A 16348-nucleotide genomic window follows, 5' to 3' on the forward strand; every position below is an offset into this window, starting at 1 on the left:
AAAACTGCACTCCCAAAACTTCACACAGACCATGGCTGCTTTGGTTTTTTTCCCCCTCATTTATTCACTTATTTAAGTGGGGCTTAAACTTTAACAAGACTTAGGACTCACTGACCCAAAGCAGTTTCCAGACCTTTGTTGCTAGAAATGTCAAATCTCTTGTTTTTCTTGCTTTGTTGCGTGCTGAAATATGAGTTAATATTTCCATTGTTTTTGGCTAATAAAATAATTCTTGGTATTGTTATCATGGTAGGGATTAACTAGATACCTTTATTCTAAATTATTATTTTTCTGTTTGGATTTATAAGGACCATAATTGTTTTTATGAGTCATTCATGTTGTCTGCCTCTGGGTCTGCGAATTCATTGTGTTCAACAGCAGAGTGAATGGTACCTACAAAAGATGCTGTATGTGCCTCTGAAAGAGGTGCTAAACACTTGGAAAATGTGTAGAGATCTTCTCTTAGTATTGGAAATACAAATAAATATGTTTTCTTTTTTTCCCCTTGATTCTGTAAGAGTAGAGCCATATGTTATCCATTTTCTGCCTCCTACAAATTAATTAGAGCATGACTGTTTCCTGACTAATGGGGCAAACACCCTCATTTAGGTTGTTATGTGGAAAGATTTCTATCACTGTACAGATTTTTACATGGCAGCAATAGCACAGAAGAAGCTGCATTAAGATCAGCAAGTGCTAAACAGACCTAATTGAGCGTTATAGGTTTTGTAAACACAAACTCATTTACCTGGTGGTGCACTTCTGCTGTTACTGGAATGTGCTGTGTTGTTGGGTATTGGGTTTGGTTTTTTTTGCTTTTTTTGTTGCTGGTTTGGTTTTTTTTGGTTGTTTTGTTTGTTGTTTTGTATGAGGAATCTTAATATGTTTGTCTTTTTTACTTTCTGTCCAGGATCTACTAAATATAGATTGCTCTGAAGGGCAGCCCTGATATACAGGCCATCTTAAAATTTGTGGATTCAGCATGCAGGTTAAAAGGACTGCAGAATATTCCTTTCCTTTACTACCTGCCTTTTTCTGAAGCTTCTTGGGAAGGGAGGCTTTTGTTTTACTTTCATAAATGGAGATCAGCTACAGTGGCCCTGGAGCTGGCAGTATAGGGATGTTCTCGATTGTGGTGGACTAATATTGTTTGGCTTGCAAAGGCTGCACTGCAGAAACTGCTTCATGCTACCCTTATGGAAGGGAGATGTACATACACATGGTACATTTTCAGAGGATGTGATGTATTTTGTTGGGTTTTTTTCTTTCTTTCCACAACACTTCCCAGTAGTTCAGCCTGGGACAATAGCCTTGGGAAAATGACATTGTTTTCCTTTCACAGTAGCAAAATTTTCTTTTTAAATATCTCTGTGAAATATTTTGTTTGTGCTTTTATGGTTGTATGCAGAGAGCAACAGTGCACTGTTGCTCTCTGTGTTGTGAGCCAGCGTAGGCGCTAACAGCTTCTAATTCCAAAGCACACTGTCCCATTGAAATGGCCTGAAGTTGCACCACATCGTACACCTCTGAATTATGGCAGGTCCAAGAGAGTTGGTAAATACTTGAGCATCACTTCCTCCTAGGTTAAGATTACTTGATTCTTTACTCATAGGCCTGCACAAAGGGGGTAGAAAACCTGTGTGGCTATGCAACAAGATCATGGCAAAGGAAGTTTACAAAATGTGGAAAAAGAGGCAAACCACTTAGGAGAAATACAGGGATGTTGTCAGGGTGTGCAGGGATGTGACAAGGACAAGAAGAGGATCTCCTTTAAGTACATTGGTAGCAAAATGAAGAGTAGGTAAAATGAGAACCTCCTGCTTAATGAGGTGGGCACCCTGGCGACACAGGAGATAGGGAAGACAGAGTTACTGAATGCCTTCTTTGTCTCAGTCTTTACTGCTGAGGCTGGCCCTTGTGAATCCCAGACCCTGGAGGGAAGGGAGAAAGTCTGGAGAAAGGAAGAACTTCCCTTTTTTGAGGAGAATCAGGTTAGAGGTCATTTAGACAGACCTGACAACCATGAATCTATGGGCCCAAATGGGACATAGCCACAAATCCACAGGCCCCAAAGGGATACACCCATGAGTGCTGAGCAGATGTTATTGCTAAGCCATTCTTTATCATCTTTGAAAGGTCATGGCGAACTGAAGAGGTGTCTGAGGGCTGGAGAAAAGCAAGTGTCACTCCAGTCTTCAAAAAGCAAGAAGGAGGACTCAGGAAAGTACAGGTCAGTCAGCCTCACCTTCATCATGGTCAGGAAAGGTGATGGAGCAACTAATTATGGATGTCATCTCTAGACATGTAGAGGAAAAGATTATCAAGAGCAGTCAGCATGGATTCACCAGGAAAAGTCATGCTTGATTTCTCTGAAAGCCTTCTAGGATGAAATGACTGGCTGGGTAGGTGGGGGAGAGCAGTGGGCGTTGTCTACCCTAACTTCAACAAGGCTTTCCACACTGTCTCCTGTAGCATTCTCATAGGTAAGCTCAGGAAGCATGGGATGGGTTAGTGGACAGTGAGGAGGAGTGAGAACTGGCTGAATGGCAGAGCTCAGAGGGTTGTGAGCAGAGGATGCAAAACTGGGAGTAGTGTCTGACACACTTGAGTGCTGTGCTCTCATTCAGTGGGACCTGGACAGGCTGGAGAGTTGGTGGAGAGAAACCAAATGAAACTGAACAAAGGCAAGTGCAGGGTCCTGCATCTGAGGGAGGAACAACCCCAGGTGCCATGACAGGCTGGGGACTGACCTGTTGGAAAATAGCTCTTGGAGATGGACCTGGGGGTCCCAGTGAACAACAAGCTGTCCATGCGCCAGCAGTGCCCTGGTGGCCAAGAAGTCCAATGGGATCTTGGGGTACATTAGGAAGAGCATTGCCAGCAGGATGAGGGAGGTGATTCTGACCCTCTACTTAGCCCTGGAGAGGCCAGATCTGAGTTCTATGTCCAGTTCTGGGCTTCCCAGTTCAGGGAAGAGAATAAACTACTGGAGCAGACCCAGCAAAGGGCTGTAAAGATGGATGGGGGACTGGAGCATCTCTCTTATGAGGGAAAGCTGAAGGAATTGGGCCAGTTTGCCTGGAAAAGAGATGACCAAAAGTGTAGTATTCACATATTCTTTGAACAGAGACACAGACTTTCCATAGCATTTTCCTAGGGAAAGTCTGTGAAAAAGCTCAGACAAAGAAGAACAACAATTCTTATCTTCACTTGCTGCATCTTTTGTTTGGCACATGTGGAATGTGTTATGGAGATTGTTCACCAAAAGGGATTTCTTAATTGGACACTGGTGATGGTGTTTTGGACTGATTGACCAATTAGATCAAAGTTCTGTCATGACTGTCTGTAAGGGTCACAGGTTTTTCTTTAGTATAGAAGTATATTAGTATTAGTGTAGTATGTAGTATAATACAGTATAGCTTAATAAATAATTTGTTCAGCCTTCTGCAATCATGGACTCAAGGCTCTTTATTCCCACCCTGGGGATGGCCTGCCAGAATACAAAAGGGGATCTTATCAATGCTTATAAACACCCTAAGGGTGGGTTTCAAGAAGAGGGGATGCGGCTGTTTTCAGTGGTGCCCAGTGACAGGACAAGGGGCAATGGGCATAAACTGAAACCCACTTTCATGTGAGAGTGACAGAATCTGGAGCAGGCTGCCCAGAGAAGTGGTAGTCTCCTCTGGAGATACTAAAAAGTCATCTGGATGTGAAACTGCTTTAGCTCAGGGGTTGGACCAGATGCTCTCCAGAGGTCCCTTCCAACCTCAACCATTCCGTGTTTCCATGATCACACTTGTTAGCCAACATGGTCTTTCAGCAGGCTCTGTTTTTACAGTGTGTCTGTCAATACCCCAGCTTGCCTCATCCAATTTAGGACAATGGCGTTTGACATTTGTCTTTCAAAAAACACAGTGATCTCTTCAGCTACTGTTCTTTGTTTTCCCATGCACTTGGCTTATGTTTCTCCCTGTTTGTGACTTTTACAGATGTCTCTTTTATATCTCCTATTTAGCAGTTCTTTTCATCTACCCTCCTAATATATTAAAAGGGAATAAAACCATCTATATAACAGAGAGGAAAGTTACATTTAATGTCCCTGACAGGTGTACTTGCTTTTTCCTCCACCCTACCTCACCTGGCACCCTCAATCACCACCGTGTGACACTGCTTCCTAGGACAAACCCTGACTGTGTTCCCTGAAAGCTTTGATTAGTTAAAGAATAATCTGTGGAGAAGTGTGCAAAGTGCTCCTGTGAGAGAATCCTTTGGTGCTGTGTTTCTAGTGGTGCTGCTACAGAGCTTTCTTGTGGAGAGTGAGAAATGCGTCACAGAGGCTTTTGGCAGACTGGAAACCTTTTCACCTGATGGCAGTGAAGAGTACTGGGCTTTGATGTGCCATTTGGCTCAGATCTGTCAAATAAAAGTACAGTCAGAGAGTGTCTGTATCCCCTTCCAGTACATCAAGTGGAAAGCAGCTACCACAGAGGTCTCATCTTTTTCTGCACTCTCTGAGAGATTAGGATTGTCAAATTGAACAGAAGAATCATAAAATAGGAGAGAATACAGTTAATTGGGAAGATTTATAGGCTTGTTAGCTGGAATGTTTCTTAATTTAAAATGTCATGTATTCCCTGAAGGGAGACATTACTTCTAGTTGAAGCCTTAATTGGAATGGGCTAATTTTCAGTGCTGGGACTACTACTACTACTGAAAAACCCTTTAATCTTGAACAGAGAGAGAGCTATTTAAATTTCACAAGCTGTAAAAGTGTCAGGAACACCAGTTTTAGCTTTCTCTCGTGAGGCCACAGAGGAGACTAAAAGGTGAACAGCAGCACTGGGCAGTCGTGAGAAAGGGGTTTTCTTCAAATGGTTTCCCTAGAGCTGACTTGGAAATGTCACAACTTTTTTTCCCCCTTTCACTTACATGGTGATGCTCATGGTGTCATACTGGAATTGCTTCAAATAAGTGTTTCCCGGTAGGTTGAAGTTCTAATGCTACAGGCTGGGCAAAACTGAGATATCTTTCTGAAAATTGAATTGTCTACTTGTATGAAGAATAATCATTAGTATTATTTTTCTTTTAATGTTTTCAGATATCACCTAGGGTCAATGTCTGCAATATCACCAGGTCATGCCAAGGAAAGCAGTCTATACGACTTTAATGCCCTGTGTTTGTTGGGATGGTATAATGTACAGTTGCCTCGTACTTCTTCCAATGAATTTTCAGATTCTTATGTTATCTAACTTACTTTAGGCACTTGTTCCTATCTGCTCTATTAGGAAAGAGCAATATTTGTCATGTGTTAATAGATGTATGATCCTGAAGTAGAGAGTCTAAAGTAGAAGCATAGGTGCAACAGAGATAAAAAAATTGTTGCCCGTTATGCAGAGATTTTCATCTGCAGAGATTTTGCAAAAAACATCTAAAGCACGTGATTTAGTTTTAGGTAGGCCTGCAAAGACCAGGGAGTTTGACTCTGATCTCTATGGGTCCCTTCAAACTCAGGAGATTCTGTGATTGTGTGCTCAGGTGGAATGTATGCTTACCTGTGCCCCTCAACATTTTTGGGGGGTTGGTGTTTTAGGAGTCTTTTGGGGATTCTATATTGCTTTGTTCTGGATACACCTTATGAGCTGTCACTGAATTGTCTCAGTGATTTGCTCTCCCATGAGAATGAGTAGTCACTGGATATTATTTCTCTTTCCTTTCTCCAAGAACAAATTATTGTTAATTGGTTAATTATTGTTAATTCCTACTCTCTCACTAACATGGGAGGATACTAGTTTCTCTGTTTACTTCTTTGTTATTAAGCAATGAAACACAACTTTGGAGGTCAAAGTACATGAGAATGTAAAGTGGCAGAAGATGTTCAGTCAAGAATCATAATCCTAAAAAATAACTTTTCTTGACCTTCCTATAGCTTGGAAGTGCCAGACAGAGTTAAATGTGCTCCAGTGCTGCTAGCAGCTGCTGCCTGCCCAAAATGAGGGACCCAAGGAAGCTGTGACAAGCAGGGATCACCAGGGATGCAAAGGAGGATCTTGGATGGGAGCAAGGCAGAAAAAGGTGTTGTGAGATTTCCATGGCAACAAGGTGTCTGACAATGGGTCATCTGAGACTCCAGTGCAGAAATAACTCCTCAAGCCTTCTGTAAATAAATAAGTGCCTGGAGCTTGATCCTTCACTGGTATAAGTTCAGACTTGTGTGGTTGCTTTTGATAGATGACTCATGCTGTGAACATATAGCTTGTGGAAAGAGAAAAAATTACTTACAGTTCCCTGGTGCTTTTTTGATGCTTTTAGAAAGTCTGTCTCTTTTTAATGGAGATTATTTTTTAAAAAATATAAACATAGGTTCCTGAAAATATGACAATTTGTAAAATAGCAGTTTGGTTTATGAGATCTGCTATGTCTGTTATGAAAATCTTCCATAACTTACAGTTCATAAGAGCAAAGGTAGAAGCATATGAATGATTTTGATTCAAAAATTTCAAATTATTTTGATTCAAAAATTTTGTCCTCTGGAGAGCATTCCCAAAGTCAAATCCTATTTTGCATCATGTGTGATGCTTTAAAAACATCCTGGACTCCACTGCTTAGAATTAGAATGAATGTGTTTGAACTAACTCCTGTGTTTTGAAATAAAGCTAGAACAATGACTATAAAGTGGTGCTGACAGCCAAACCAAGCATAAAGCTATAAGTACCTGATAAAAAATAAAATGTCAGAGGGAAGATAGAAAGGAAAAAAAAAACCTATGTAGTTCTCTTTTCTGTGCCAAGGCTCGACGTAGATTTTAACTAACTTGTGACACCATCTTTTCACGGCAAATGTTTCTGAAGGTTTCCAGTGTCATAAATAGTATCCATTAGCATCATCCCTTTGGTTTCCTTAGCAACTGAGACAATCAATTCAATGATAGTTCTATCTGCACAGAAAAGCACCAGCTAAAAGAGTTATGGACAGAAGTACAAAATGCAGGTAGGCTGGAATCTATTTGTCTACAGAAAAGCTTTATTTCTTTCTCTGCTTCTTTCTATTTTATGAATTGCAAGCCTTTAATCACAAATTAAGCACAAATCTCTTCAAACTGTGCTTTGCTTGTGCATCAGTGATGGTTGATGCTGACTCTAAGGGATTCTCAAATCCATTCAGCTCAGCTGCAAGAAGCTTGATATTTTACCTTCACAGCCTGAAAACCTTCATTTTCATATTTTGGATTGGGTGTGAATATATCACTTTTTTTTGAGTATCAATTAGAAAATTGCAACATTAAGGCCATGCTGGGTCTTGTTTCAGTGGGTAGAGGAAAGGGGCCTGGTTGCTGCTGCTGTTTTCTTCATTCCTTCCCAGTACACAGGGGTCACATGCTGTTTGTGTTTTCTGTCATTTAGATCCACTCTGAAGAAGAAATTCAGAAAGCAAAAGGCATAAATTGTTCTGCAGACTCCACTTGTGAAGGATGATATGGCTGGGAGAGGTTCTCCTTTAAAAATATATATATTATAAATATTTTTTATTTTCTAGAGTAGCTTCTTTAATGTCCTGCTGAAGCTTCAGTCCAACTCTGAATGTTTCTGTCTGCAGAAAGGCTTTCTTCTCTTAATTTGCACTGCATTGTCAGTACCAAATATCAGTAGGGAGGGAAATAGTGCTATGATTGTGAGTTATTGGAAAAACTCTATACTATTTACAGAAAAAGTAATTTTTTTTCTCTTTCTTTAATTTTTCTTCATTTCTTCAGAGTCAGACAGCTGGATGTATTCTGAAGAAATACAGCATGTTAGATGAAAACATTACTGTGTCAACTGCTACTCCTGAAACACAGACAAAGGTGCTGTTTTGTTACTTTTGTTCATTTAGATACTTAATTACTAAAAACAAAGTTAATATCAAGCCTCTTGAAGTAGATGCAGAAGGTCCCTTTGGTTCCTGTGGGGACTTCCCAAGCTAACCATGGAACATAAAAATTTATTAAACAATAAATTCTTTGCATGCCTTGCTTAGTTCTGATGACTACTGCTCCTGAACTCCAACAGTTTCTGTATCAGTTCTACCAATCCCTAAGCCCACTGTCATGAGTAAGATTCCATGCAGGTTTCCAAGTTTACTGTTGGAAAAAATCAGGTGGACGAGTCAGGCTTGCTCACTGTCATGAGTACTGGGAATAGTGCTCACCCCCTGAAGTAATGGGACACAGTAGGATGACTCACTGGCTTTTTTGGGATTCTGCTTCCCCCCAGACACTTTGTGATTCAGTTCCTATAGTTGCCATGAAAGAGCTGTGACAAGTTCAGACTGATGGCCACAGAGAACTGTATTCCAACTTAACTGAGGCCCTGAACTTTTTTAGAATGTAAGAATATTTTCATAGTTTCACTAACGTAGGGCTTGGAAGCTGCTCAGCAGTCTTCCAGCACCATTCCCTTTGTTCTAGTGGAACTTCAGTGTGGCACTTGCCTGTAAGGATTCCAGTGAGGATGTAAGCTCATTTGATCTGAGGTAGAGGAGGAAAAAGTCATGGCCTCTTGGACATTTTAGAGTTGTTGCTCGATATCTCATATGAGTGCTGACATTTGTCATCAGTTTTGGTTTGGCCATGGTGTAAGGTAGAAGTATTCAGTGTGCATGCAGATTTGTTTTCCCCCTCCCTGCATATAACAGACCAATTTTCATCTAGCTGTCATGACCATATGTCCCTTTTGTGACTGTGTAAGCATTTTTCACACACACACCTTCTTTTTTTCTTCCTCCCCCACTTTTTTTTTTTTTAAACCACCTTGATATTGTTGGCAGAACTCAGCACAACAGATCTGAGTTCACTCCCTCCTACTGGTCAGCACTGGGATGAGCAGCAGTTGCTCAGGGAATTGCATGTTATGGATTTGATGCTTGTATATTCAATGAACATGTTAAATGTTATAAATTATCAAATCAGTAACCAAATTTATAAAAAAAAATTTAACAAAGATTTATTAGATCGATAACAAAAAAATAGAATTTCGAAAGACCACCACAGCCAAGACAGCGTCAGCCCCGGGTGCAGGTGCTGGGTGAACCGAGATCCGACTGACAAAGTGCCAGCGTTTCCCCAGTGGTTCACCCCAAATGCTTCAAGCAGTAAGCTTATATACAGTCTATTCTGCCTGAGGCAGGGATGACCGAACGTTTCTTTGTGTCTCTTCACATGTAGAACTGGGTCCATACATGTGCAGGAATAGACAAAGGTAGGCCCAGGTGTCCAGACTGATGTCTGAGCACCTCGAACGTTTCTTTGTGTCTCTTCACATGTAGAACTGGGTCCATACTTGTGCAGGAATAGACAAAGGTAGGCCCAGGTGTCCAGACGGATGTCTGAGCACCTCAGCAGAGCCTGTATTCATTTGTAGCAGAGTGACACCGGTGGTTCTTGAGTACGGTAGATGAAATCTTCCCAGGTACAGGTCCCCATGAGTGATTTAGACATTCCAAGGAAACTAGCAATCATGGCCCAGGAAGGTTTCTTTCATACGTTAACAGACTTGATATTATCTTTGTCTGGGAACTAATTGAATAAAAATGAGACTTTGCTCCCAGCCAGGGTGATCACAGACATACTTTAGATTCTACAATATTTTATACACATATATAGCATGAATTATCTCTACCATATAATACATTAAGTGCAAACAGGTTAATAGTGTGGATTCTTGGCTGACAAATACAGGAATCCTCCTACTAATTATCATTCCCAGAATTAGATTTTTGGCTTTTGCAAAATCTCATTATTCATTTGCAGATCGGATACTTAAAACTGTTATTCTTTACTCAATTCACAGTGTTTGGTGGGGGGTGTGGAGAGAATGCAATTTCAACACTAACTGGGGTATGGACACAGATATGTGGGAACATTTGAAAATTTGTTCATGGACAAACTGCCAGGTACTTGAAAGACCCCAAATAATATTTAGCTGAGCCACTTTATGAACAATCTCTCAAAATTCAGGGAAACTGGCAAAACCTAATACGTATATTGAGATGAGATGTACTTATCTCCATGAGCTTTAACCAAAGCATGGTAGCCACCACTGACACTTTGGGTTTCTGCACTGTCCCTCTTCCATGATGACAGGCAAGTGCAGTTTATAGACAGTTGATGCAACAAGGTAATATTGATGAAAGCAGTCAATATGTTTTCACTGGACATACAGATACCATAATGATGGTGCTGTTCAGTGGTTGCTCCTAACAAATTGTTAGGTATAACTTAAAACAGGTCTTGACCTTCAGTGCAATCTATATGCTCAGTTAATACTTTTTAATTGCTAATGCAAGTAGAGGGTGAAAGTGTGAGCAGCACAGCAGCAAACAAGTCATTCTCTATTGACCACGTGACATGGGACTGTGTGTGTATATATTTGTGAAAATAAAGGCAACAGAAAGAACTTACAACCAAATTAATTGAACTAATTTTTTTTCTTCATTCTTTTCAAGAAGTGGTTCATGAATCAACTATTGCAATACTCAAGACTACTGATAATTAGGACAACCACATAACATGGGAGTTCTGCTGTGTTTAGATAGCTACTGACCTGGAAAAGAATTCAAAGGATCCAAGCAGAAATGAAGTTTAAAGGACCTTCAGGGCAGGAGAAAGAGATTTTCCAGAAATGTGAAAACAGCCGGGATGATTTCAAATGTGATGGTCCCAAGTCAAAAGCACTTTCGGAAAATGAGAGAAAAAATTTCTGTTGGAGAATTGTTTGAACTCTTTGACTTTCATCATTAATGCTTGAAAATATCTTCTCTGTAGAAGCTTTGTACAATATTTTGTTGCCCTACATTATAAATATTTATTATATAAACAACTACATACCACATAAAATCAGGACATAAGCAATAAACCATTTTTCAGGTGGTTTTCCCTCAAGAAAATAAAATGAAATAATATTATAACACATAAATGTTACTAAGGATATGTTAGGTGTGCAAGGGCTTCAAGAACTGAAAGTATACTTTCAAAGTGAAATCTTTACCCATCAAATTAATCTGCAAGCACAGTTGCATTTGCTGTAACTAAAATGCTGCGTGAAAGCATCCTATTTAGAAATACTGCATCAAGAGATTTCATTGGCATTTCAGAAACAGAGGAATTTTGTTATTAGGTTTCATGTCTTGTTCCACTCCACCAGCCTTTGTAAGCTACTTTGTATGACACTACTTGTGTCAAACAGCTCAATATAGGTTTGGTATTAAAGCAACATCAGCCTAAGTGCTTTCAGCAGTCATCCTTATCACGAGAGGATCTGTTAACTATCCCGTGAAATGGGCTTGTTGGAAGCTAACAGCCTGGAATAGGGAATGAATTACTTGCCTGCCATCAGCCCTCCTTTGACAGTGTACTCAGATTTAGTTCTAGTCTGGCAAAGCGTGATAGAAATATACAGCTTGCTGATGTAAAAGTGTTCACAGCCACTCTACTCTGCAAACAGCTCTGGTGGGGAACAGCAGAGCAATGATCCTGCAAACAGCTCTTTTCTTGTAAGGCATCTCCCATGTTCATCTAGAAAACATTTTTACTAAAAAAGTTTAAAAAGTTTAGTGCATTTAAAAATAACAAGAAGCAACCCCCTCTTTGACTCCAAAAATGGGAGTCATTGCATTCCTACTGTTAAGAGCCTGAAACATATTCTACTGCCAGGTGAATGAGCTGTGCCCAGGTACCAGCAGACATATCTTCTTGTTCCTGTGCTCTCCAGGAGTGGCTGTCTGGCAGTAAGACAGTAATTTGCTGGGATGTGTCTGCTTATAGCTTTCATGGCTTCCATTCTATTAATCCTGAGTCTGAGTAAAGATTTCCATATACCACCCTGATGTGCTTGGGGAAGGATCAACTTTTCTTCTCCACTGCCTCCCTCCTCCCTGTGGAACATAGTATCTGGCACTTTTACAAGCACAGAGAAAACAGAGCCAGGACAGTCCCTTGTTTCAACTTGCTGTCAAAATGGGTTTTAAAATACCCTGTCAATTAATCTCACTGAAATGACTAGTGAAGGTTCTGCTAACTCTATCCTTGCAGCTCTGTGGTTAATTCATTTCTGATTTGGACATGGAGTAGAAGTGGCAGCGTAGATTGCCCTCCTATCGCTGCAACAGAAAAGTTAAAACTGGCTGATGCCCCGTATACTGCAAGCTAGGTAGCCTTCTGCTAAAGAGAAAGAGAATACTTTAAATTAGTGTTTTGTCCCTTGAAATCTGCATACCATATTAATAGGGTGATTTCATTGCTATCTATACACCACCAGCCTGGTCTGGAGTTGATTACTCATTTGACTGGCTATTTGACTGGCAGGAAGTGAGCAGGGAGCCTTTCCTTATATAATATTGGTAAAAAAGATGAAATTGGTGAAGCATTGAGGCTGCTAATCCAATACTTAGTCATTGCAAGAATCATCTGTTTTGGTTCCAGAGACCCTGGTTTCCTATGATACTGCTGAATTTAGCATTCAGCTTAATTCCATTTTCATTCACCTTCAGCCCCCAGTGAAATATCATTGCCCACCTACAGGTTAATTTGACAGCATGAAACAGCAAAATGATCCCTTTTCAGAGTAAGTATTTTAATTTTAGATTGCTAATAACCATAGCACAGTCATGATGTGGTGATGTGGAAGTGCCTGTGGTCTCAGCAAGCCACAGAAGCCATCAGTGTTTTACGAGTTTATCAGAGTGCTAACCTTTCCATAGGAATTTCCTGCTCCCTTCTTAGAATGGGATTTCAAAGAAGACAGGTACTTATATTCAGAAACAGCCTGAGAATGAAATGTTCTTTCTTGGGCTATATCAGCGTTCATTCATGCTTGTGAACATCAGGGACTTGGTTTGCAGAGTAACTTGAATGAAATGAGGCTTTTTCCCACAGAGCTTCCTAACAGTCCTTTCTGAAATAAATGGAGTGGCTGATGGCTCTCAGAGCTGCAGATGGTGAGATACAGTGTGTTTTAGCTAATGCAGTGATGAGGTTTGCCTTTTTTTTTCTACCACTAATTATCATCACACTGAAGTATTTTGTCAAGAAATACTTAACAAGTTTCACAAACATTGTTTAATCTCCCCACCTTTCTAAAAAAGCTTGTTGTGGCTGTAAAGAGTGGCAATTGAACCGGCTGATGTGCATAGATGGTTTTGGCGAACAGAAGAAACATTTTTTTATTGACCATTCTTCTTTAGCTTTCTCCACAGCAGAATCTAAGATGTGTCTACATGGAAACTTTCTCTGAAGGTCATATGCACTTTTAGAAGAAAGAACTGCTAGCCACCTCTCAGCAATTGCCTTTTTTAGTGTTTAATTAATTATCTAACCTCAAGTCAATATCAGAGCATTTTTCAAGAGTATTAAACCTTACGTTGCAAGCAGTTGCATAAGTGCACCCTTGGAAAAACAACATCTGTTGCCCTTTGTTTTGTTGCCTGTACATCTGTGGCACCCAAGAGGCAAAGGTGTCTCCTGAGGGCTATCTGACAATGCACTGTCACAGGCATGCACAAACATGATACCCTCACTGTGCATTTCCTCATGGCATTAGACACAACACTAGAGCCTGAAGAATGAAGACACTTCTAATAAAATAAAGTCAGATTGTCTTTTTTTTGGTCAGAGATGTGGGAGATGGTTTGTACACTTCTGTTAACTTTTAGTATATTCTTGATATAGAGCTTTATATTATTTATGTAAAACCTAGAAAACTCAGTTCCTAAAGGCTCTGTTTCCACTGCACCATGAATTTGAGTTATAGTTGGCTTCCATATAGTTGCTGCATGTATTACATCTGTCTGTGCATTTGACAGCAGGTTTGTAGCCAGGAAATCAAAACAAGACGAAATACAACCTGGTAGGTTGTATAGGAAGTGCCTCAGTGTATGGGAGGGCCAAACCATATCCTGTTGGACAATACTGTATTTCAAAGTGAATCTCTTTCCCCACCTGGAATTTCAGGTTAAGAGGACTGATCTCTTTTGTGAAGTGCTAATTAATATCTACTAATGAAAGAAATAGGATAGCACATAGGCTGCTATAAAACTTAGGAGTGAAATTGTGCCTCACATTAGAAGTGTTTCTGTTGCCTTACTTGCCTAAGTATATCAGTTCTGCTGAGGCATAAGCATCTTTCAAGGAATAGATATGATAGATCATTAGTTGCAAAATTGGATGTCACTGTTCCAAACTTTTTTTTCCATTATCCAAGCACCTAGTAAACAACCAAAATGTGTTCTTGAACAAATGAGTTCTTGGAAATTTTCATGTTGCAGTCAATGGATTTGTACTTTATTTCAGAAATGAACAGCAAATTGCATCTCCTGAGGCTGAAAAAAAAAGCAGAAAAAACCCTTTTTAATTGTTTGGTTGGGGTTGGGTTTCAGTCTTTTTTCATGGTGTAAAAAATGCCTCTAAATATTTTAAGGAAAATTTTTACTTTATGTCAGAATAAACAGAATCTTGATCTCCTATATATTTGTGGGGATTTTGTTTTTATTTATTTGTGTGTTTCCTGTCTGTAGCTGAGGGCTTTTCAGTTTGTTTGTTTCATTTTTTAAAGAATACAAGAATTGGAGTAAATGATATTTCAATGCACAGAAATAGGAATTTTAAATACTAGGTTGTCATAAACAAATAATATGAAAGAGGAGTCCTCATGTTTCCATCAGAAATCTTGACTGACCTAAGCCCTTATTTCTTTAGAGATGTTGGAAATTAAGTTATAATTAAGCACTCATATTGTTATGCCTGTGAATTGTATCTGATGAAATCATTTACAGGTGAACAGTGTTTTAGTAAAAATAGCTACAGAGAACTGTAGTTAGAGTAGCTGAGAGTTAAGAATTTTTTTCTATTAGAGCTGTTAGGGACAAAAAGAAATCAGATTAAACATGCTTGTAATAAGACTTTCATCAGTGCTTTTATAAAGCTACAGCAAACAATGCAAGTGTGAGACAAAATCACAGCCATTTCAGGTTGCTTATGCAGGAGCTCTGAGCAAATGCAAACCTGAAATGCCCATGGATGCTTAAGAAACCAACACAAATGGACCTGAAAGTGTTGCTTCCATGTAACATTTAAATACATTAAACTTAAATTAATTGTCTTGCAAATGAAAACATTCAAGTAGATTTTTTAATTGCTCAGATAGGGTCTGGGTATGAAGACCCTATTCAAAAGAGTCTTATTCAAAGGAAGACCAGAATCTGGGAGAAGAGGGTGACCCTGCTTATGGGAAGGGAGGCAAAATGGAAATCTACTTTGGATATGTATCAGGGCTTATTAGAGGTTAATTAATGTTAAAGTAGATGGATGACTTGTTTTTCTTTTGTAGGTTAAAGATCCACAAATACTGACTTAGGTCTTATTGCAATGTTAGGGTTTGGGGTAGCATTGCTGCTCTGTTTTTCTGTATCAAGTATTATTGTCTTCACCAATTTCCAAGGAAAGATTTGATCTACAAGTGATATTTGGAGGATATGTAAATTCTGATATCCTTAATGACATTTGTTTAGCTCTGTTCAGTCTTTCTGCATTCCACCAGCCTCTATTTCAATGTAGTATTTTAATATATAATGGGTAACCCCCCCTACCTCTGCCTCATCTAACCACAGTCTGAACTGAACTTTAATTACTCAATGCCTGATAAAACTTGACAGTATGTTGGAAAGTTTTTCTTTGAGTTTTCATGTTATTACTTAGTAAAGTGTTCAATTCTCTTTGCTGCTAAGCACTGGTAATAGTAGAAGACTTGAAGTTAAGAAACGACACCAATTATTTTTGGAGCATTCTGGGTCCATTATATATAGAGGATATAAGATTGTTAGATTCATTATAGCATAATATCTTTTCCCATCAGAAGCTCTGGAAAATAGGATAGTTCTGGCAGTGCACATCTTGCACTGAGAAACTGTCAGGATAGAGAAAAGAATTGTTTTGAAAATGGTACCTAATTTTAAAAAATGTAATATTTTTCCCCAAGGCACATGTAATGGTATCTCCAGGATCCAGATTTTTTTCCTTAACCATTTGATTTCCCTGTTCTTTCTCTACTTTGATGTTTTTTGCAAGTGTTGTTTTAGACAAAGTTCTCAGTCATAAACAAGTCACTGTTTTTATTGTAGTTTTGCTATTTAGGTTTCCAAAAGTGCTTAATTTTTTGGTAAGATCCCAACTACTCTCCCTGTCTCAGAGGGCTTGCATGCTAGATTTTTTACTTTGTGGGAGTTTTTGTTTGGTTGGGTTTTTTTGTTGTTTTGTTTTTTTTTTTTTTTTTGTGTGGTTTTGGTTTTTTGCTTAGTTTTTAGGGCTTTTTTGAGTTTTTTG

The 16348-nt window shown here is 39.3% G+C and overlaps 1 long non-coding RNA gene across 1 annotated transcript; it reads left to right on the top strand.

Annotated features, from left to right (window-relative positions):
* Positions 1 to 6904: 6904 nt before the first annotated feature.
* Positions 6905 to 14493, top strand: LOC136561603 (uncharacterized). Its single transcript, XR_010784372.1, has 3 exons — positions 6905 to 6987; positions 7751 to 7840; positions 10480 to 14493. It is a non-coding gene; the product is annotated as an uncharacterized lncRNA (long non-coding RNA).
* Positions 14494 to 16348: the final 1855 nt, after the last annotated feature.

This window comes from Molothrus aeneus, chromosome 1, assembly GCF_037042795.1.
Source record: "Molothrus aeneus isolate 106 chromosome 1, BPBGC_Maene_1.0, whole genome shotgun sequence".
In the NCBI taxonomy this organism is placed as follows: domain Eukaryota; kingdom Metazoa; phylum Chordata; class Aves; order Passeriformes; family Icteridae; genus Molothrus; species Molothrus aeneus.